This window comes from Phocoena phocoena, chromosome 4 (assembly GCF_963924675.1).
Source record: "Phocoena phocoena chromosome 4, mPhoPho1.1, whole genome shotgun sequence".
NCBI lineage: Eukaryota > Metazoa > Chordata > Mammalia > Artiodactyla > Phocoenidae > Phocoena > Phocoena phocoena.
The window spans coordinates 49,342,127-49,367,329 of NC_089222.1; positions in this window are offsets into that span (position 1 = coordinate 49,342,127).

The window sequence follows — 25,203 nt, forward strand, 5'->3', positions numbered from 1 at the left end:
CCCTCTTGCGTCTCCCCTCCCACCCTCCCTATCCCACCCCTCTAGGTGGTCACAAAGCATCGAGCTGATCTCCCTGTGCTATGCGGCTGCTTCCCACTAGCTATCTATTTTACATTTGGTAGTGTATATATGTCCATGCCACTCTCTCGCTTCGTCCCAGCTTACCCTTCCCCTTCCCCGTGTCCTCAAGTCCATTCTTCATACATCTGCGTCTTTATTCCTGTCCTGCCCTGCGTTCTTCAGAACCGTTTTTTTTTTTTAGATTCCATATATATGTGTTAGCATACGGTATTTCTTTTTCTCTTTCTGACTTACTTCACTCTGCCTGACAGACTCTAGGTCCATCCACCTCACTACAGATAACTCAATTTCGTTTCTTTTTATGGCTGAGTAATAGTCCATTGTATATATGTGCCACATCTTCTTTATCCATTCATCTGTCAACGGACACTTAGGTTGTTTCCATGTCCTGGCTATTACAAATAGAGCTGCAATGAACATTGTGATGACCATATGCATTTATTTGTCAAAACTCATAGAACTGGACACTACCAAAAAATATTATATGTTTTTAAATGAATAAAAACATTAAAAATTGTAAAATAATAATACATATTTTTGTGGACATATAGAAAATTCTTAAAATATGGAAAAAATAAAGCTCAGAATCTCAAATTTATTTTTTTTCAGTGTTTTCTTTTACAGAAATAAACTTTCTCTCTCAAACTGGAGCAAAGCTATATATAGTTTTGTGTCCTTGTTTTCTTTTTTTTTTTTAACATCTTTATTGGAGTATAATTGCTTTACAATGGTGTGTTAGTTTCTGCTTTACAACAAAATGGATCAGTTATATATATACATATGTTCCCATATCTCTTCCCTCTTGCGTCTCCCTCCCTCCCACCCTCCCTATCCCACCCCTCCCGGCGGTCACAAATATGTTTTTAAGGATAAGACTGGAAGGCCATGTGCGTACAAGATGGTGCATGTAGGCAGCACCTTTGTGGAAAGCCCGTCTCCCCTCCTAGGCCTCTTTTGCTAAGATTCTGAGCACATTGCCTCTGAAACTACTGAATGGCTAAGGACAAGCAAAGACCTTTGCTGTCAGTCACTCCACTTCCACCACTGCCACTAAGGCCCATTTCTTGGGCTTTGCTCCCTCTTCAGTTCACTGCCCGGAGTGGAGTTAACGGGGACACACTTCACCACCTCAGCCACTGGCGGGTGGTCTGTGTAGCACAGGCTGCCTGGCCATCCATCAAAGCAGGGCCTCCCAAGAGCAGCAGAATGCCAGCTTCCCACCGCCAGCCCACCTCGACTAGCCCTTCTCGGAGCCCTGCCAAGGGAGGGTCCCTGCCCGCTCTTCCACGGGCCATCCAGACAGGTCCCAACACGACTGGCAGATGGAGTGACAGAGGCTTGTGACACTCTCCACACAGTGAAGAAGGAAACCTGCCTCCTTTCCACAGCAGGGAAAATACATGGCAACTTTCTGCCATGACCCCCGAGCCGTTTCCAAGTCATCAGCAACAACCGTGTCCCTAAGGGTGAGGGACAGCCAAACGCTGGGACAATACGATCTCGGCTCAAAACACAAAACACCTTGCGTACGGCACAGGTGTGGGGAATTCTGGAGAAACAACAGGCTCGGGGGTCTGCTGGGACTCTGGAGCAGCTACCCTAGAAAGTCACCTGGGTTTGTCACGTGACCCACGGGGACGATGCAGTTTGAAGCATTTTTCTCCTAATCCCCACAAGGTATGGGGAAGGAAAACCTACTCTTCTGAAAATTCCACCCCAAAATTCATCTGTACGCTGCAGAGGGCTCTCAGGCTCGGACTCAAGGTCCTGGCTTCACATCCCAGCCTTGCCCCTTAAAGATCTTAAAGTGCTTTCCAGTACCTCCTTCACAGTCACCTGTATGTCACCTGGACCAGAGTCACTGGTCCAATGGTTTTCTTCAAACACTAGCTTCTGTCCCTTAAATTCATTTTAAAAGAACAATTTCCAATGGAAAACCAGTACCATCTGCTGTGATACAGGAAATGGTATCAAGAATGAAAACTGAACAATGTTATTAAATTCTAGCTAAATTTTGTCACCCAACTAAGCCTCTGTCTTTATGCTGAATAGAGAAATTAGCACGTGTTCATCTGCATTTGTTCTTGCAGTTGTTAGAAGGATTAAAAGAGAGCTTGAAAGGAAATGACTCTCATGTCTTGGTTCAAGGCTGTGGAGTCCTGAGCCTGTGAACCCCCGAAATCACCGCATTCTCCGTTCTGGCCTACACCCCACACTCCAGGAACCACCATGCGAAGGATAGGGAAGCACAAGGGTGGGTTTGTCTCTTGTAGCTTTGTTTGCCTCTTTCCCATCTCAGGGAGCATGACGGCACTTTGGCTCTTTCTTTACCACATACTTAGCACAAATTCCACAAGTTGCTTGAGTTTAGGGACCCTGTCTGCACCAGCACCGGGCTTGCAAGGGGAGTGCTCAGCTTGTACAAGAGCTTGTAAATGCTGGTGGCTCTCACCTTTTCTCACTTACTCCTTCCCTTTCACTTCCCTAGCAGTATTCCAGTGAGGCAGTATTCAGAACAAAGCTACGCAGAAACCCGTTAGAGACGGCATGATAGTCGTTCACTTAGTTCAACGACACAATCCTCCACGCAAAATATTCCGTTCTCTCACCAGCCAGCTAGCATCCACGGATCAGGCAATACTTCTGAGAACAAATTACATGTATAGCTCTATTTCACAGATGGTCTCGCTCAAGTCCAAAGAGGTAACAGAAGTCAGCCAAGATCACAGACAAGGGGTGTTAGATTTAGAACTCCAGACCTCCAAGCTTAAAACTTTTGAATCACACAGTAGGGTTGGCCAAAGTCACAGCTCTCATGTGCAAACACACCAGAAAAGCTGTTCTATCTGCCAATATCACAGTTAAATATTGCGTCCCTCAGACGCTTTGTGAAATTCACAGCAACCTATCTCAGTTAGCTCATCCCAAAGCTCTTTATTTTTGTTTGGTTTTCTGAGGCCCTATCTGAATAACGGTTGTAAATCAAAAGTAAAAAGCTCACGTGTGTTTTCTGAACATTTTGTAGGATGCTTGCCTGTCCGATGTTCTGTATTTCTTGGCCCTGGAATCTCGAACACTAGGTTCATTGTACTACACAATGGTGTCGACAAATGCTCTGCACTAAAGGAGAAAAGCCATGGACCTATCATCTGCTTTCTATCCCGTGTAGCTTCCTAATGAATCTTTTCCTGTGATGACCCGAGGATGGAGGATACATTTAAAGCAACACAGAATTCTGTGAACGTCACCCATTCTCCAAAGGCATTTATTTTAAATCACAAAACAGGAAGTTCCAAGCCATTGAAACTCACCAGTACATTTGCTTGAAAATCTTCTGGAACAACAAAACAGTACATGCCTATACAGGGGAGCAGACTATTATAAAAGCAGATGTTTTGCTCACTTCCACCTCGGAGAAACACATTGTCAATTTAGTTAACATCCTCTGGTCGTTTGAATAGGTTTCTCAGGAAGTCAGCAATGATATAGCTCAAGTACAATATGATCCTTATGTTCCCATTTATCTCGTACTTGTACATCTGAGCAGAAGACAGATGTGAGTGTGTGTGTTAAATGAATTAGAAAGAAGAAAAATGCTGGTAGCTGGGTTACTCACCACTCTCACTCAAATGTCAACCCCAGGAGCGGGATTCAAGGAACAAAAAAAGGTGCTTGAAGGGCGGGGGCATTGTCATACATGGATTACATTCCTGCTGAGGGTTCAGCACTGCCTGTTCCCCACAGCAAGCACAGAATAAATCACCCACACACTCACCCTGTGGAAATCAACCCCTGGGAATATGGTCTCCAAAGTATCCCAACCGCCAGTGTCGGGGGCCTTCATCTGCCTTTTCAAGTGATCTGGTCTCACCGTGTCTGGGGCCAAGTGCCCATGTCTCAGGTCAGCAGACTCAGGAGGAGAGGTTAAGATTGGGGTCAAAATGGAGGGGCAAAAGGAAAATGAAGAAACAGTAAGACAAGGGGCGGAAACGAGGTAACAACAGTCACAGAGAAAACAAGGTAAGATGGAAAAGGAAAAGAGGCAGGTAAACAGTTGTGACCCTGGGCAAATGGGGGTTGAGAAAAGATGTGGCCACGTGTCCACACAATAGTCCTGCTGCTGGTCGGAGAACCCTTCCACAGAATGGGATCACTTAGCACATCCGCATAGCACCGGCAGCCACAAGGACGGGGACAGCAGGTGTAGGAACACGGGGACACACTTTCAGCGTTCCTGTAGAAGAGGAGCAGTTACTGCCTGAATGAACTTAGGTCCCCCCAAAACAAACAGGCTTCAGTCATTAAGCTACGTATTCCCAAGTCTCCACTACACACACACAAACACACACACCTTTGCCGGCAACAATATAAGTTTATTAGTCAGTGATAATAGGACAGGTTTTACCCCTTATTCACAGAGATTTTGAGGTCATGCTCCAGTATGTTTTTTTAAGCTAATATATTCATATAAGAGCATAGCAAATAAGTTTATCAAAGTCATTATTAAGCCCACACCCCCTGTTTTACTAACCTAGACTTTTGTTCAAATAGCTAAACTCTCCAACTTGATGATGTTAACCAAGCCACGCTGGTAAGGGTAAAGGAGGGCAAACAGTGCAGGGTAGAAGGGTCCTGCTTCCAGGCAACCTTCTTCTCCCTCCAAGACACCAGCGCCACCCAAGCAGCACCAGACCTGCAAGGCAGCCCGACATCAGAGGGATTTGAACAAAGGGCCAAAGGGTCTCTTTTTTAAACGTCTGCTTGGGGCCTTGCAAACCCAGAATTTAACCTTATGCTACTGGGGTAATGTTCATTTGGGAGTACTTAAGATTAAATTACCCTTAAATCACTTCTCTGTGCTAGACACACCCAACTCTTGGCAGTGAACCAGTCAGAATGCACCGCCCAGGACCCACTGTTCGAACCTGAAACTTGAAAGGCCAAAAAATCCAAAAAGCAAACACCGCTTCTTAATCACTTTTTTAACTCATCTGCTTCCTCTATCTCCAGCACATTGTTTTCCTGTTGGGTAGCTCCAAGTAGAAGTCAGAAGTGACGTGCTAGTCCAGGATGGGCTGAATGGAGGACCGCAGTGTTCTCAGGGCTGCAGCAGGTGCTAAGAAGGACACAGATCAGCCCACGTGGGCTCTCAGGAAATTGCCCCAGGAGTGGGTAAGAGCATCACATCTGGGCCAGGCTGCAGCCCTGTCATTTATGAACGGCGTAACTTTGGCAAAATTATTTAACCGCTGTGCCTGTTTTCTCATCTATAAAATGAGGGTAATGGCAATGCCTAGCTCATAGGGCTATTGTGAGAATTAAGTGAGTTAATATACATAAGAGCTTAGAACAGTGCCTATTAGCTTAGATTATTATTTTCACTATTATTAGTTGTTACCATAACTATTCTTAGTTTATAAACCATGGATTGTTCCCTCTTGGCTACAAAAGTAAACACACCCCATGATGTGATTTTCAAGGTTTCAACCATCTGCCTTCAACCTACTTTTACAGCCTCATCTTCCACTACTACCCGCCATGTGCCATGTATTTAAAACCAAAGAGATGCTTTATCATTGCTTGGACATAGCTCACAATTCCTTGACTCAGCTCATGCAATTTTCTCTGCATCACCCCCCTCCACGTTTCTTTTTTTATTAAAGTATAGTTGATGTATGATATTATATAAATTACAGGTGTACAATATAGTGATTCACAATTTTTAAAGGTTATGCTCCATTTATAGTTATTATAAAATAGTTGCTATAGTCCCCGTGTTGTACAATATATCCTTGTAGCTTGGATCCCTCTTTCAAGACCATTCTCAAATACTACACATCCTTTTAGCTCGAATGGCCAAACATTCATTGAATACATAAAACTCAATATCTCTAGTTAGTTCTATAGTTTCTCAGATGACACGGCCACCAAGTCCTTTATAATCTATTTCGCCCTCTTTTTCACGTACTTCAGTTGTCAATGTCCTTCTTCAAAAGTAGCGACCAACACTGTGTGCAGTGCTACGGATATGCTCTGACTAATCCAGAGTATAAAGGGGCAGACCATTTTCATAATTAATTTATTCCTTTATTGAACCCTAACGTAATGCCAGCTTCTCAGAAGCCGCATGACATTCCCTAACTGATACATAGCTTCTGTTCAACTAGATATTCTTCACTTGAATCTTCTGTCAAGCCTTCCCATAATTATGCCATTGATGTTTTTTCAAACCTATATCAACAATTTTACATTTGTGTCTACTGAGTGGCACCTTGCAGGCCACAGGGCAGACTTCCAATCTGACAAAATAATTTGGAACACACTTTGTTTATCTTTTGCATTGGCTATATCTCCCAGTGAAGTCATCTGAAAAGCATTCTCTCTGCGTCATGGACGCCAGTGTGAAATAATATAGGAACAAGGACAGATTATTGCAGCCATCAACTAAAGAGTCTCCTCAGCTTGACAGATCTACAGACCTTGAGATATGGTTATTTTATCAGCTGTCTAACTCACCCAGCCCACGTTCATGACCTTATTCACAAAGACATAATGACGCTTTATAAAATGCTTTTTTGAAAGCAAGGTTTTCAATGTCTGTACCATTCTCTTAGCAAGAATCTTTTTTTTTTTTTCGAGTTAGTGGTTATTTTGCTGTGACAAACATATGTGACTCCCAGCAATTACTAGGCTTTTCAAATGCTCCAGAACAATGCCTGGACACATTTTTCATGGAATATAAAAAAGAAATAGGAAACCAATAGGAAAGGCTCACAATTCAGTGATAGAAGCCCAGAAACCCCAACCAGAATAGGATGTTTATTCTACGGAGTCTAAGTGTCAGATGAATTTTTGAATACAATGCAGCCACTCCTTAGCAGTTTATAACCGTCAAGCGGGACAGTACACCTCCTAGAACCTTTACACTTTCAAAGATTCTTAATACCGCCCCTGGTTGTCCTCCCAGATTGCATCGGGTGAGCCTTGCAGCAGTCTTGGAGGACTCAAGATCTCCTGTGCTCAGTCTCTTGATATTTTAAAGACTTTTCAGTCACAATTCCAGATTCCTCCCTCGAGTCTTCCTTCCATGGAGAAAGGCATCTTCCCATTCCCACCTTGATCTGTAGCAAACATGGACAACCTCTGAATAGAGTGAACAGTCTTGGATGACCAGACCTAGCCTGACACTCCAAACTGCGATCTGTTCATTTCTTAATAGACTTTGGTAAATAGTGTCCCAAAATGCTCCCCCATGAGCTATGAGCCCTGATATTCATGCCTTTGTATAGTTCCCTCCCCTTAAATCTGGGCTAGTCCTGTGACTTGTATTAGCCAGAAGCAAACAGCAGAAGGCATGGCTTCTATGCGAGGTCATAAAAAGCCCTACATCTTGGGATGCTCCCCCAGCAATCCAGTCACTGTGCTGGGAGAAGGCACTTGCCAAATGCAAACACTCCAGTCAAAAACCACAGTTGAAAGTGAAATAAGTCAAGACAGAGAAAGACAAATACTGTATGATATCACTTATATGTGGAATCTGAAAAATACAACAAACTAGTGAGTATAGCAAAAAAGAAACAGACTCACAGATATGGAGAAGAAACGAGTGGCTACCAGTAGGGAGAGGGAAGATGAGGGGCATTATAGGGGTAGGAGGAAAAAAAGGGTTATTCCGGGATTATATGAAATTACCTGTATGAAATGTTGAAAATTGTAGAGCACTACAGAATTTAAAGAATCTTTCATTCAAAAGACATGAGGAGAGCCACAGCTGAGCTCTGACAGCCGGGAGCCGTGGCCATTTGATCGAACCATCTTGAATATCCAGTTCAATATCTTCTAATGACTGCAGCCCCAGCCAACATCTGACTGTAACCACATGAGACTCCAAGTAAGAGCTACCTAACTGAACCCAATACCCAGAACTGCAAGAAATAATAATAAACTTGTTTTAAGCCACTAACTTGGGGGCTGGTTTGTTACACAGCAATAAAATCGGACACAACATGGCGTCTGCGGATGCCAGAATCTACCCTATTCAAGGCCTGGAAACGCCAAAGATGACCCTGGGGTCCCAACAATTTACAACCAAGTTGCCTTGAGCCTCAGACATTAGAGGGCTACGACTGACTCCAAACCCTGAAATAAAGATCAACCAGAAGAAATGAACTCTAGGGCACTGTGTCTTAGAGACTGTTGGAGAATATCACACAAGAGCAAAATCTTACTTAATTTCAAATATACTCAACTGGAATTTCAATAAATCACAAATTTATTACGTATGCTCTTTAAATTTTAAAAGTTTGAAGTAATTTCTTTTTCTAACTTTTAGGATCTCAATTGAATTGGAGAAGCTACTCTTCAAACTAAAAAAAAAATCAACAGCTGTTTACAACCATGGCTTCATAAAATATTTCAAATGTCATTCATTTGAAATTATTCCATACAGAGTGTAAGTAAGGTAATAGGTATGCAATTGGGGTCAAAGGACACATAGCCTTTAGCACATGCATAACCCATGGCACATGCAATCCAGTATGAAAGACAGACCCTAAACAAGGAGCAAATGATTACAACTTCCACATGGAGTACAGTAATAAAGAAGTGATGGCAGGGTAGAGGAAATTCTCATCAAAGAAGATCTCTGGAGAAGAAATATTTAATCTGACACCTGAAGGATAAGCAAAAGAACTATCCTGAAGGATAGTTAAAACCCTCATGTAATAGAAAATTATAGTGAACTGTATTTCTTTCCGTGGCTGCCTATGCTGTCAGAGCACTTAAAAGTCTTCTACGGGCATCTGGACTCATTTCTGGAATGTCTTAAAGCCTCCTCCCACTTAACTACTCATCATCTCTCTCTCTTCCGCTTTGTCTTCTTCCTTAAGACTCCCCAAATGCCGACTTAATAGTTTAGTTCTCACTCTACATAAAGCCTCTTTCTGTGACCCTCCTGCACACATTCTCCTCACTTCAGCCCCAGCAGGCCTTCTGCACATAACAGGCAGTGTCTATCCCCTGCAGTCATGTACCATGACCCCAAGGAAGAGAACCCTGGCTCGAACCCCACCTGAGCCTTGGTCCTCACCTGTTCCTCAAGAGAGAGGAACCTGACTTCTTACAAGAATTCATTTATTTACTGGTTTAAAATATCCTCTGAAGTTATTTTTAAGTAACAGATGAACTTTTGAGCACATCAGTTAGTTCAATAGGCAATGGAGGGCTCACACATCTGCTTCAGGACAAATCAATGCCTCAGTGACATCAAGACCAGGTCGCCTGGTGTGGTTGACATGGTTAGTAGCCTCCCAACACTCTCTCCATTCCTCTCCCTTTGCTCTGCATGGGTGGGATTAACATCTGTGGCAGAGTCAGCTGGCTGACCATCAAAGGCTCATGCTCCCTTCCACAGTGTGGAGTGCATGCTGGGAAGCAGATGCCCAGCCAAGGACCACACTACACACCTCTCTTGACCTAAGAGGGGCTGTGTGACTACTTCTCGCCAATGGGATGCGAGCAGAAGTGATGTGTGTCACTTCCGGGCTAAAGCAATTAAGAAGCAGTAACTTTGGGAGCTCTGGGTTGAAGATGAACCAACTCTAAGATACTGAGATCCCTGAATAACCTCTTGGAGGTGAACCAACCATTAGGATTAGGAACATTTATACTAGTCTATAACATGACTGAGAAATAAATGTTTGTTTTATGAAGTCAGAGAGAATTTGGAATTTATCTGCTCTAGCAGCTGGCTTTCCTATATTAATATAACATCCTTCCAAGCTCCAGGGATGGGTTCTGATTTGGTTCAGAGATGGGCATGTATCCAAGGTCTGAGTCAATCAGTGCATGGTGTTCCTCCAGCCACAGAAGTTTCTTCAGAGGCTGACATAGTGCCTAAGTCAGTCCAATTAAAGGAAAGGTTATGATTTTTTTCAAAGTTTTAGAGAAAAGAAGCCTTCTCTCGCCTCCTGAATATGAATAAGAAAGCATGTAGTAGAGCATTCTGCATCAGTCTACGGGTAAAGCCAACATACAGAGGCAAGAAGAACAAACTGATAAATGGGGCCAGATAGCTAACCAAACTATGCGAGAAGCATAATCTCCATATAGGTTTTAAAGTTTCATAAGCTAATAAATTTCTTTCTTTTTTTAAGCCACTTTAAGTTTGTTTTTCTTTATAAACAACTAGTATCTTTTACGCATAGCTGATTACATGCAAAACTCCCACCGTCAATATAAGAAAACGAAATAAATGAAAACCAATTACATCATTAAATATAATTCAGAATTCACCGAATACATAAAAGATATGTACATATAGTACATGTGGGATATGTAATCGGTACATCAATGAAACATTAGTCAAAATTCACAAATATTTATACCTATATCAGTCAGAATAGGCTGGGTTTAGCTGCTCTAACAAATAACTCCCCAAATCTCAGTGATTTATAACAAAAGTTTATTTCTTGCTAATATTATGCTATATGCCTTATTCTGGGTCAACTATGACTCGGCTCCATCGTTCCTCTAGGCCCTAACCTGCTAAAATAGCCCTTATCTAGAACATTTCTGCTCTAGTGACAGAGAGAAAAGGTAAATCACGGTGAGCCACAATGCTGAATCTTAAAAACTTCTGTCTGTTCACATGTATCAGTCAGAGCAAACCTAAGGTCACAGGGTGGGGAAGTATAATTCTCCCCCAGAAAGAGGCAGTGAATATTTACTTTGAACAATATTCAAATATTTTATTTGAACAATAAAAGTCTGCCACAGTACCTAAAGCTGATAAACCATATATTACCTGTTAAAGGAATAAAGACCCTAAAGAGTAATCGGAACGCAATCTTAACATTCATTGGCCCACAGATCAGATCTGCCAATAAGTTCATCCACGATTGAAAGAAACCAGGCCATCAATAAATAATTATTGAAAAGTCCTTTCCAGAGGCTTCCCTGGTGGCGCAGTGGTTGAGAGTCCGCCTGCCGATGCAGGGGACACGGGTTCGTGCCCCGGTCCGGGAAGATCCCACATGCCGCGGAGCGACTGGGCCTGTGAGCCACGGCCGCTGAGCCTGCGCGTCCGGAGCCTGTGCTCCGCAACGGGAGAGGCCACAACAGTGAGAGGCCCGCGTACTGCAAAAAAAAAAAAAAAAAAAAAAAAACCAAAAGAAAAGTCCTTTCCAAAACACTGTCTTTTACTATTCTAGAATTTTGATGGTTACTACTGAGATGCCAGTCAGTAGAGGGCAAAACCAAAAAAAAAAATCAATACCTTAATAGAATTTGAGGGGAAACCTATCTACAGGAGAATGTCCATCTCTCCACACTATTCTGATATTTGATTTTACTTTTGGGGCCACTCATCTATAAAGGTAGGTGGTGATAGTAGCAGCTTTACAGAGGTCATAGGACTGAAGAGCATTTTACTGAGAATTTCAGAGTGCCAGGCGTAATACAGATACAATCTCACAAGACAGCACAACACCTCTATGAGGTAGGTGGTCTCACCTCTGTCCTACAGAAGTGAAGTTGATGTCCAAGGCTGCAGAGCTACTATAAAACCCCAAAACCTACACCTCCCTTAAGCCAAGGTTTGCTAAAGCAGAGACAAGATCTGACCTCACCCAAATTGTGAAGAGGTGATTCCAAGCTTACATCATTCTCCCTGGCCCAATGAAAGCCCTCACTTGGAAGAGATCAGCCATCCATGGGAGAGAAAGATCAACATTCTCCTACAGACCCCAGGAAGCTTTTGACCAACCACCTGAAGCCCTGGCAGTGACATTCCAGGCTCCACGGGAAGGAAGAATCTGCACTGGGTGAGCAGAAGTCTTCCCATGTAGGCGCCTTGCCCGCTGTGATGCTAAAGGCCGCCCTGAGATGGGAGTTAAGGAAGATGGGAGAGGGGAAGAAAATGGGAGGAAATCTATTCACTGATCGAGAAAGACTCATTTGGTGAAAACCTCAGACCACAGCAAGACTGAGGAGTCAGGAGGCCAGTTGCTGAGGTCTAAGAGGGTGAGCTGGAGTCACAGCAGTGACAAGAAACAGGAAAGCACTTACAGTTATCTCAGGGCACGGCAGGCTGAAAGAAAATTAGTCCGTGTACCGACTGCTCTCTGTTTGCATGGGGCACAGATCTGGGTGAGTCAGCACTTGTGTGTGACTTTAACCCCATGAAGCCAACTGCTTACTGATAAGGTTGTACCTTCTGTACTCCTGTGCAGTGGGGAGACTTGGCCCTGTTCACCAAAGGTTTCACTGCATGTCTCTGGTCAGCCTTTCATTTCCCCTGCAAGTTATTTTATGATATATCTGTAATCTGCAATTATGGGGTATTATCACAAGTGTTTGATTCAGAAGAGCTAGAGGACCATGTTGGCTAATTCAATACCAACGTGTACACTATTTTTCAGCTAACAAAGTACTTTCCAGTATATTAACTCATTAGAAACTCCGGCCAATTCTGCAAAATAAGTATTCTCACTCCCACTTTACCAGTAAGAAAACTGAGGTTGGGGGCTATTAACAATTTGTCCAAAGTGTCATAGCAAGTGGCAGAGGCAGAATTTGAATTTAGATCTTCTGACAAAGTGACATGGCCCTCAGGAAAGAAATTCAGAAATAAGAGAGGACAGGGCTTCCCTGGTGGCGCAGTGGTTGAGAATCTGCCTGCCGATGCAGGGGACATGGGTTCGTGCCCCGGTCCGGGAAGATCCCACATGCCGCGGAGCGGCTCGGCCCGTGAGCCACGGCCGCTGAGCCTGCGCGTCCGGAGCCTGTGCTCCGCAATGGGAGAGGCCACAACGGTGAGAGGCCCGCGTACTGCAAAAAAAAAAAAAAAAAAAGAAATAAGAGAGGACAATTGTGGGAATGCACTGGAATGGAGAAGAAGGTTCATATGACAGCTGTAAAACTATTTCAAAGAGAAATGAAGATAAATTAGAATTAAGTTGTCTTTTAATTATACATTTACCAGTGATCCGTCACTGGGAAACAACTAATACATAGAGTATCAATTTCCAGTAAATATAAATGGCAAATAAGGCATTTAATGAATTGCAAATGACAGTGTTTCTAAAAGTAGTTATCAATCACGAGTAAGGGCCTTCCTATTTATTAGTCATATATTTCATTTCAGAAAAGAATCTAACAGAATGGCTTAAAGAGGGTCCAAGGATGGTGCAGATGGTGACTGGGAAAGTAGGCATGAAAAATAAAACTTCTGCTTTATCCATTTCAAACGTGAAGGGAAGACAAGGGAGAAGGAAAATATTCGCAAATGGGGTTTAAAAATCGCCGGGTAACTGATGAAATGTTAAGAAAATTGCAAATTCATCAACTAAAAGGTATGTTCTTGGGCCAACTAAGAACAAAGAAAGTGAAAAGGAAAGACTCTTGGCTAGAAGTAAAGAGCAGCTCAGAGAAGACAAAGAGAAAAGGACAGAGGGCTGGAAGAGTCTCCATGGTTATGGAGAGGCCTCCAACATTGCCAAATTTCCCCAGAGAGGAAGCCCATCAATTCACATGGTCTCAGGTATTTTCCCTGACCGGAGTTTTATTCAAAACAAAGGTCAAAAGAAAAAGTACTCTCGCACTCCCTTCCCCTACCTCATCCAAAAAAGCATTACGTGCCTTTGGTCAACGGACTGATTTTAGTATCATTATAAAGTCTTAATAGTTTGTTCTGGATGTGCTGGTAACCCACCATTCAAAGGATTCAGGGCAGAGTGAAGTTATCAGGGGCCATAAACCCAATAGCATCTCTCGAGCTATTACAGAAGGCATGGTGCAGGAAAGAAATAACTGTCATTGTAAAACTGGATAAAAGAATCAGAGCTGCAAGGAAGGGTAAGAAATGTCTACAAATGGTTACCGTAATTGGCCAATCAAATTTTGCCTTTCTTCTAATTTTTGAATTACCCAATTATTTTACCCACTTATATACCAGGGTGGAAATGTCTGCAACCGACTCTGAAGCAAACCAAATTGCCTTTTTTTTCTAAAGAGATTGAAGGATTCAACTTCTCATTCAAATAACGTTGCATATTTATGAGGCCAGAGTATAATTAAATTACATCAGTCATCAATCTGCTTTTGTTAAACCTCCTTCGCACAGGACTGTTAATAGAGACGTGTGAATCCCCAAATATGAATGCTTAAGTCTTGAGCTCTTAGCACTGCGTTTTCTAAACAGATCCTCTTAGAAGCACGTCCGGTTTGCTCCGCCTTACACATCCTCTCTCTCCCACACACCTATGTTTTTCTTCCACAGCCTTGCTTCTGCCATCCAGTCTCCCACCTCACAACTCCCATAATCCGAACGGCAAAAAAGTATGAATGAGCAAAAACCAATTTTGTTATTACTACCATTTCCTTCTGCTTACTCTCAAAACAGAAGCTGCATAAGGGAGAAATCAGTCACATATAAAATTATTAAAAGAATCTTTCATACAAAATCATTCCCCAAAGGGAAGCTTCCTAAACATTAACTGAGGGCCCCGTGACAGCTCTGTCCTGGCCTTGGGCCTTCTTCTCCTGGGGGAGCTTCTATTTTATCTCAACCGTATTTAAGGAGATCTATAGCAGAAACAATATTTACCAGTGAGAATGAAATGAGTGGTTTCTGCATAGTGAAAAGGATGGCCCTCTACTAAAGATATTCCACTCCCAGAAAATAAGTTACAAAACTTCCCCTGATAGCAAAGGGTATGTGCCTTCTGGTAGCTAAGAAAGCGCTTCCCTGTTCCACGCCTCGTCTTCCTTATTTCAAGCCTCAGCTGCAGAATAGAATCATTCTATTTTCTCTCGTTGACCATATATTTTGCTGCAAAACCCCTCTTGCACTGCAGCTTATAAACGCTCTTAAAATACACAGACTATCTCAAATATGTGTGATTCTATAGCCCCACTCCTGAGGCTAGAAAATTATACTCTCGGTTCCTAGCATTTTATATTTTATATTCATCTTACACTGGCATTATAATCAAAATAAACATTCAAAAGCTCTTATGGAAACATGGCTTTATTCTCTTTTTTTAAACGTCTGAACCACCTTATCCCTTTACACCTGGTTCGAAGAAAATTCTAAAAATTGGAAAATGCAAGTGATCATTTTGAAAGAAAAAACAAAGGGGCAATTAGAGTAATCGTTGTTGAAATAAGCAGCCGAATCCCGATGAAATTCCTCAGAGGATTTGGGCATCATGGTTAATAATTTTGAAACGTACAACTTAAACTAAAACTGAAGGAGGGGCCCTCAAGTGTCCAAAGATCCACACAAGAACACATTTTATGGGCTTCCCTGGTGGCGCAGTGGTTGGGGGTCTGCCTGCCGATGCGGGGGACGCGGGTTCGTGCCCTGGTCCGGGAGGATCCTGCGTGCCGCGGAGAGGCTGGGCCCGTGAGCCGTAGCCGCTGGGCCTGCGCATCCAGAGCCTGTGCTCCGCAGCGGGAGAGGCCACGGCAGTGAGAGCCCCACGTACCGCAAAAAAAAAAAAAAAAAAAAAAAGAACACATTTTATAAGTATACACTCATGCCTTGTTGCCGGCTCAATCCTGTCTTTCAGTAAAGCCATTCTCCTTCACCACAAGTGCACAGAAACGTCTGTTTCTTCACATGGTCTGTTTTGGTGTCCATCCCACTGAGCTCAACGAAACCTCCAGAACCACTGGGCACCTTGAGCCAATGTGCACTCAGGTGCAACTGAACGTACCTGGACCATCCAACAACATCCAATACGTTTATTTAATGCATCTTCCTGTATAAGGAAGTGAGTGACTGATAGCATTTATTAAAACCAGCCAAGCATAAGGGTCACTGGCATTCAACATCCAAACTTTCTAAAATATAGGGCAATTCCAGCCTGAAAACCTACTCTGCTTTTTTAACATTCCTGGGCTGAGACATCTATTTTTTTACAGTTCATTTTCCATTTTCCCTCCTTGCCTTCTCTGGAATTTCCAGCACTCCTTTTGCACGGGAAGGTTAGTAGAGCATTTGTGTCCGGGATTTCTAGAAAACCAAAAGACAAAAGAAACTAGCAATATTAAAGGGCTCTCTCACCAAGCAGCTGGTGATTCTCTTTTTGTTTGGGTTGTCTTTGTCGTTGTTTTTTAATCTGAAAAACATTACTGTCTCCTTAGAAATGGCTACCAGATCAAAATGGTCAAAAAGGTATCACAGCTCCTGGACTCAAAAGGTCATCCATTCTCTGTGATGAAGTCTCCTCAACAGTGGCCTTTCACAACTAGAAAGCTCTTATATATTACTGATACAAAGGTCAGAAATCATAGGCAGAAAGCAAGTTCATGGAGCCAAGTGCTAAGAAAATATTTCCAAATTCCAATTCTGTGCCTGTAAAAACAGAAAGGAAGCCATACATTAAAACATATACAGACCTGGAATCACCCCCAAAGATAGCATTTGGAGCCACCTTACTAACTCTGCTACCTCCCTCATTCTTTAATCAAAATGACCCCCTTCTTCCCAGTTTCTTATATCCAGGACTCACTGCTACCCACTGCCTGAGCCCCACCCCCAGAGATTCTGATTTAATTGGTTTGGGGTAGATCCCAAACATTGGTATATTTGAGCTCTCCAAGTGATTCTGTGCAGCTACATTTGAATCACTGTATCTTCTCTTAATATGTCCACTGCCTTCTCCCCCAAAATAGAAAACAAACCAAAATTAAAAAAAAAAAAAAAGGACTAGATCTGAGACCTTATTAGCCCTCCACTTATTTAAATCCCACAGATTACTCAATGATGCAACTAGCTGAATACTTCATTGCAAGGTCCAAGTGATTTGGATATTAAAACAAAGTTGAGGATGGGTGAATGGGACTTGGTTTTAGATGTTGCGCACAGAGGAAAGACTCGTAAAGTTGTGGCTTGCTTTCCTTGCCTTAAAAATACACTGGTGACCTTGGGCAAATGTACAGTCACAGTGCATTGTTCAGAAAATGTGAATCTGAATCCAGCACCATTCACCAGTAAGTTGTAAGGTGTAATTAGCTTGTGATTTCAGGTAATGAAGTAATGAAGCCTCTCCTAAATCATCCATTGAACAAAGATTTGTAGAGTTCCCTAAATAAAATTAAAAACATAAAGTGATGGAAAACCACACTGCAGATGACTCTGGGAAGAAAGTGGAAGACAGGAGATAACCAGCCCTTGTCATAGAGAAGATTACTCATATAAACTGAGGCAAAATTCCTCTTTACTAAGCGTTGTATGAAATCATCTCTTTAAATGAAGGTGTCCTCTAACCAAAATCTTATTACCCTTATGAGCTCTGGAATGCTCCAGCAATGTAATGTTCCACTTTTATTTCTGGATGAAAAACAAATAAGGCAGTGGAGTGTTCAGATTAAGTTCTTAGGCTTTGGTGTAAAGCAAATCCAGACTGGATCCTAGCTCTGTGCACGGAACTGAGGGGCCTAGAGCAAAGGGCTCACGTGTCCCCAGTGCCCTCATTGCAAAACCAAGATAACAATATCACCTACCTCACAGAGGTGTGAGAATTCACCTCATAACACCTGAACACTCAATAATCTTCACTAGTACTGACACTTGTTGCTGTTGTAAATTATCTCCATTTTACAGATGAAGTAACTGAGGCACAGAGAGGATAAGTAGTTTGTCCAGGGCCACATGGCTTGGCAGTAGTAGAGCCAAGATGTCAGCCTAAACAATGTGGCTCCAGAGTCTACATTCTTAATCTCTCCCTAGCATTTTTTTTTTTTTTTGCCGTACGCGGGCCACTCACTGTTACGGCCTCTCCCGTTGCTGAGCACAGGCTCTGGACGCGCAGGCTCAGCGCCCGTGGCTCACGGGCCCAGCCGCTCCGCGGCACGTGGGATCTTTCCGGACCGGGGCACGAACCCGTGTCCCCTGCATCGGCAGGCGGACTCTCAACCACTGAGCCACCAGGGAAGCCCACCTAGCATTTTTAATATTCTGTAATTTTTAGAAGCACATTAAATTTACACAGCTCATTACAACTTACAAAAGCTTACACATATGTCCTCTTATTTCTAGCATTACTAGTCTGGAGGAAGCCAAAGCAGAGGTAGTTATTGCTCTTATCTTATACTTGAGGATACTGAGCTCAGAGAGTTAGAACCCTGCCCAAGGACACCAGGCTGAGGAGTAGCAAAGTTGAGACTCAAACTATGTCCTGACTCCTTGGCGAGCATCAGCCATCAGAAAACAGGCCATGGTACCCAGAATATTCTGGACTTTTGAGATGAACACACATAAGAAAAAAATCAGAACCTATCTTCAAAGTAGATAGGGCTTAAAATGCTGCAGAGAGCATTTTCTTCTTAGTGAAGTTATTACTAATTGTCAAGTCTACATAATGAGATGTTATGATGTCATCCAGGCAAATCAGGCAAAAGCGAGAGAAGGAAATAAATGGTGCTGGTCCATACACCCTGGAAGCAGTGTACAAGTCCTGGCCAATGACACAGATTCACTCGGAAGGTTTCCTAAGGCGCAGCTCATCGTATTAGGTATCAGAGTATTTTCTTTTCTTGAGAGTAAAACCTTGGTGACTGAGAGATTACCATCACTCAAGGGCAGGGAGAGAGATCTGATACATAGATCATGAGGTCCTTTGAAAGCCCTGGATGGATATCGCTTTTTACCTTGACATTTCCCACCCCCTTCAGTTTCATCTACCCAGCAATTTTAGGTCAAAGAAACAAAGATACAATGCTACTTCATGAGTCAAACAACATCTATGCTGCTGTTTTAATGTTGCAACATTATCAACAAGGATGCTTAGATCACTAGCATCTTATGCATTCAGGCACATGGGGAGCTTGCTCAGGATTTCAAACTGTGCCCAGCGGTAATGATGTTGGATGCACTGATTTCTCTGCCAAACCTAGAGGCTGGAACATTAGCTCAGACACATACACACAGCACAGCACGATGTTTAGTAAAGAGAACTGGAAGAGAGGAGAGTGCTTTTTATTCTTACTTCTGTTTTACAAACAACAAAATCACATGCCGGCCTGAGAAACGAGCCACTGCTCTGAGCTCCTGTCAGTCTTTGGGTAGCAGTATCTTCTACCAGATGAAAACTGAGCCTAAAAGCAAGATGCACCTTTTGAGCCATGCAGAGTTCAATTTGGGCCTCAGATCTTTGCTCTCAGACACAGCTACAAGTGGCAAGGAGTTGGAGGAAACCCTTGGAGAGCCTCCAAAAAGAACTTCTTCTTGAACTGTGATTGGAAAGTTTGCTCTAGCTGCACAAGGGATAAAATACTCTAAACTGGTGAGGGTGGGAAGAGCATTTTGCCCAGGTGCAGACCAAGGCTATGGGGCACACACCTCAAGCACTCTGCATCTTACTCCGTTCCTGCCATCAGCGTTTCCCTAACTACAGACAAATGTGATGGGTGGACCTTTCAAGAAATATTTTATTGTTCATCTAATATACAAATGCCTGCCATCCTAGGCGTTTGGACTCTCAGAAGCTAAATTTAGAAATCGGTCTTTAAAAAAAAAAAAAAGAAAAGGAAAAGAAATAGGTCTTTAAATGCATTACACACATGCAAACTTTTAACCCTCAAATTTGAAACATGTTTTTTTCTGAGCTTAGAGGGATATTGGTTAAAGAATTTTTTACCAGAATAGATGTGAAACGAGGTACACTGTTAGTCACATACCACTGTCCAGATCATTGTGACTCAACCGGAGTAGGGCTGTGATCCTTGGGCTTGCACTTAGCCCACTGTACTGAAACCATCTATCCACATGTTCTGTCTCTCCCAATGGACCGTAAGTTCCTCGAGTGTAGGAAACCGATTTTATTTCTCTTTGTATACTCAGTGCCCAACGCAGTGCTTGGCTCCGGCTGTTAAATAGGTGCTCAATAAATATTTGTTTAACTGGACTGAATTATGTGTTCAGAAACCTAATTTGTTCTCTGATGCTGCCACCTACCTAGTGTTTACAGATCAAACCCAAAACTCTCACTCCCTCCATCTATAAAGGAAGATACACAAAAACCTTTGTGCTGGCCCCTAGGCTGTGGAGCCAGCTAAAAGTTTATGTGGTATCTGTAAGTGCCTTCTACAAAATGAAACCAACGACAGTACTTTTACACCTTGTCTGTTTCTGCCCTACGTTAGAGAACCAGGGAGATCGAATATGCCAGCCATAAGTGTCAATGTGCCACACTTCAAAGACTTAATAAACATTCTCCTCTCGTCACTCTCTGCTCACATGCCACCTCCTCAGAGAGGTCTTCTCCAACCACCCTTCTAAAATAAGTCCTGGCTCCTCTCTAGCAAATTACCCTACTTTAATTTCCTCAATACCACAAGTCAACGTCTGGAAGTATATGACCATACACGTTTATTTCCCCCAGAATGGGAGCTCTGTGTAGGCAGGGGCCTTGCCTCTGTGTGTGTGTGTGTGTGTGTGTGTGTGTGTGGGTGTGTGTGCTGCCACCTTCCCTTCACCTAGAATTACAGGCATTTGATAAACAGTTGTTGAATTAATGGATAAGAGATAGTCACCAACAGCAAGTATTTATAAAGGTATAAAGGCCTGGTTTTGTCTTCAAGTATCTTGAATGGAAACCATATCAGCATTAACACGTAAGTAATTTAGTGAGGCAAGCAATGACCTCCACATCTGACGGGTATTAAGAGAAATGAAGTACGGTATTATTTTCAAATAGAAGACCCCCAATACTTGGAATGGCACTGCAGCTTGTTGGGTATATGGCTTCACAATGTTAACAGTATATGTGGAGAAGAGTCAGACATAGGTTTCAGTATTCCAGACTCATGAAACCACAATGTGGTCATTGATGAGCAGCGACAAGCACACAGCGATCTTTCTCTCAGTTAATAAACCATCGTCAGGGGTATGTTTGTCAAGTGCTGATGTTCGATATTTTCAGGAAAGTGAGTGTTTCTAGGATTTTGTTCATTGTGCCTTATCTATGCTAGGCACTCAATAGCTAGTTATTGAGTTGATTGGATTGATTTCATCTCAAATATGCTTTGAAAATGTTAACAAGAGTAATGCCCCACGGAACAACTTTTATGCATCCATGAAAAAAAAAATTTGAATTTGGAACAAATACAGTACTCTAAGGAATCAAAATTGCAAAGTAAATTAATCCTTAAAAAGATTTATATGACTAAATTTTGATTCCTTGAATGATGCCTTTTCAAATCCAATCTAAAATGTCTAGTGTGTTTTTAGTCTAATATAATCCAATGAGCTTTACTAAGTAAAGTTGTTCCCACTAGAACCAAAACCCAGCTATTCCATTTTTGTAAACTTCTGTGTAAAGGAATGGGATGAACTAATTTTTTCTGAATTTTTTATATTTAATCAACAACATCCTTGCCAAAGAAAACCACTTTTCAAAAGTCTCTCTAGCCTGGTTTATAACTTATAATCAAAAACTAGAATTTTGCATCTGATGGGCTTTAGTGTGTAACATTATACTGTCATATTTTTGATGCTATAGTTAAAAGTAAGAGACAGTTTCCATTATAAAACTTTTCCCATAGCATGCTTACCCAGAGAAAATCTTTCCAATTCATAGGTTAGAAATTATTGTGGGTAATTTTTTTAAGAACACGAATACATTTTTGATTGGCTTCCGATAACCTTCTGCATTTATCTAGTCCCATCAGTTGGTTTAAGCTGTATATACAGGATAGGACAGAGTGATAATAATGTACATGCAAAGAAATCGTAATTTAAAAACAAAAACAAAAACTTGAGATTTGAAACCCTGATAACTTACTTGTCCTTATCCAGTTAGGGGTATGTGAATTGATTTCAGCTATAGCCTGTTCTGAGCAGCAGCAGAAAATGGAAATGGGCATAAATATGAAGCCCAGAACAATCCAGGAAGCTTGAAATATCAGTGATATATCCCAGTGGATCTCACAAAGATGTACCTTAGCTCTGGCTTTGACCCTTGGACCTCAGTGGGTAAAGATGCCTGGAAATCTGATCTGTCCTGACAGGGTGAGGCAATCCTCCATGACCTTCCCAAAGTCCCACTGTGTCCACGGCTCAGAGGCCAGCACACTTCACCCTGAACTGTGAGCTTCCTTTAATTGTACACTTCACTTTCATTTTCCCTTAGAGTCCTGGTTTGGGGAACTTCTCTGCCCTGTTCTGAAAACGGGAAACTACTCAAATGTCATCCACAGGGGAATGGTTCAGTAAAATGTGTCACATCCAAACAGTGGAGGATCTGCTGCCTTTAGAAGAATGGGTTAGATTGATACATAGTGACGGGGAAGGGTCAAAAGTATATGATTAAGTTTTTAAATAGAAAAAAGCAACTCGCTGTAAAAAGTTATAAATTTATATATATATATATATGTATACACATATATATGCTAATAGACGCACCACACTAAACGCTGCGTAGTAGCCATCTGCAGGCAGTGTGTGACAAAAGAGGGTAAACTACCAAGAGCTTTCATTTCCTGTGTGATAATTTTTGCAGTTTTTAAATTATTAGAACAAGTATAAATTTTGTAAGCAGAAAAAATATTTCTAAAATAATGAAAAAATATTGATAAAGACTTAAAAGACGTTATATAACAAACATACTAGGGTACAGCAAGTCTGGTCACATGAGTGAACCATTATAATACCTATGGCTGGAATTTAGAAGTCCATGAACCACTGAAATTGCATGAAAACTTGTATACATATTTGTATTTTCTAGAGAGAGACTTCATACCTTTTATCAGATTCTTGCAGGGGTCTGAGACCCAGAACAAGGTTAAAAACCATGATGCTTCCAGATACAAAGATAGTTGCTCAATCCCTCCATTTTTGTTATCATCTTATCATGAAACATTTTATTACTAAATTTCATAGCTCCTGCCAAAGGTAAAGTCTATAATCAGCACCAAAGTATAAAATCGTGGTTCTTCCTACTGTATACACTCGATCTGCGGTGACCTAAATGGGAAGGAAATCTAAAAAAGGGGGGATATATGTATACATATAATTGATTCACTTTGCTGTACTGCAGAAACCAACACAACATTGTAAAGCAACTGTACTCCAATAAAATAAATAAATATGTGGTTCTTATTCTTAAAAATCGTGGTTCTTAGTCTCTTCCCTTATTTAAAGGGCCTCCTAATGCCTTAAAAGCAGTTCTAAGAGCAGGACAAAAAGTCACGCCCCACTGATTAAATGTAATAATGCCATTTTCAGCCATATGCACAGACCTAGAGGTTGTCATACTGAGTGAAGTACGTCAGACAGAGAAAGAGAAATATCATATCATATGGCTTATGGGCAGAATCTTTAAAAAAATGATACAAATGAACATATTTACAGAATAGAAACAGACTCACAGACTTAGAGAACGAACATATGGTTTCCGGGAGGAAAAGTGGTGGAGAGGGATTGTTAGGGAGTTTGGGATTGACATGTACAGGCTGCTATATTTAAAATGGATAACCAACAGGGAACTACTGTATAGTACAGGGAACTCTGCTCAATATTCTGTAATAACCTAACTGGGAAAAGAATTTGAAAAAGAATAAATACATGTATATGTATAACTGAATCACTTTGTTGTACACCTGAAACTAACACAACATTGTTAATCACCTATGCTCCAATATAAAATAAAAAGTCACACCAGGCTGGTCTTGGGAGAAGAAAACTTCTAACAGGAACTGAAACCCTGCAATCATTCAGAGCTTGAGGACAGTTATCCAAGGCACAAACAGCCCTGTTTTCTCCACAGAGATGAGAGATTTGTAAAATGGTGGGTGGGGGAAAGGGGTGTAGGGATTCAAGGGGAGAAAGACATGGTTGCATCTGAATTAAGGGGGCCCCATTGGGTGGGTGGGATTAATTTGATCAGTTAAATAAGATTTAATGCAACATCATTTTGTCAGCCTTAAATTGTAAGAGGCTTTCATTATAAATGAACATTAAAATATGCACCAAAATTATCGTTGCTATGATCTATATTAGTACTGCCTGAATTAGAGCTAGAATTTATCTAAAAACTGGGCTTCTGATGACCTTTGTGAAGCTGACTACCCCCAAGTCCCTAGGAATTACATGAGTCCACAAACTGTTTCACCACCTCTACCTCGATTCCACTGACAGTCTCCAGAACCAGGTACAGTACAGAGCTTGATAAACCTTAAGATCAAATGTGGATCAATAACAATTTGTAATTTAAGTGAGAAGCCATGGGTTATACCTGCAGTGGCAAAATGAGTAGCATTTATTGGTGAAAATTAGGAATAATACTCTACTTTCCAAATGTGTTTTCCAGGTGGTTTATCACTGTCAAAATAAGCCAACTGTGGATTTAGTATGCAATTAAAGTGTCAAATATCCCAGAGTTCTAGTGCTGACATTACCTGACTATGAAGGTTTTACAGGCAAAGAAATTGAAGGGGTTCACATAATCCACCAAAGGCCATCGCTAACCACCATCACCTAACTATACTGATATCTGCCATATACAAAACATAGAAACAGGCACTGTGCAAAACAGAAATGGACTCTCCAGGAGTTTTACAGTTTAGCTCGAAAAAGAAGATACAGTTAGTGAAGACAAGGAATTTATAACAAAATGCCCAAATGATGATAGGTAAAAATAATTCCATACTATTGGAATGAAAAGACATAGAGAAGGCACGTCTACAGGAGGGATGAGGATGAACCTCACGAAGAAAGAAGGGTTTAAACTAAATCTTAAAGGAGTTAGATATTGATGGTCAAAATACAGTATGGGTAGGTCTACAGAATGTGGCAACATCGTGGCCAAAGGTTGGAAGATGGAAACACAAGACTAGGCTGACAAGAGAGTGACAGAAGTAAAATGATTAAACGAGTCAGGTTGAATGGACTAATTTGGATAAGGAGACAAATAAGCCTGAAAATTTTATAAAATAATAATCAACATGTTCTTAGTATATTTAAAGCACTTTAGGACTTCCCTGGTGGCGCAGTGGTTGAGAGTCCGCCTGCTGATGCAGGGGACACGGGTTCGTGCCCCGGTCCGGGAAGATCCCACATGCCGCGGAGCGGCTGGGCCCGTGAGCCATGGCCGCTGAGCCTGCGCGTCCGGAGCC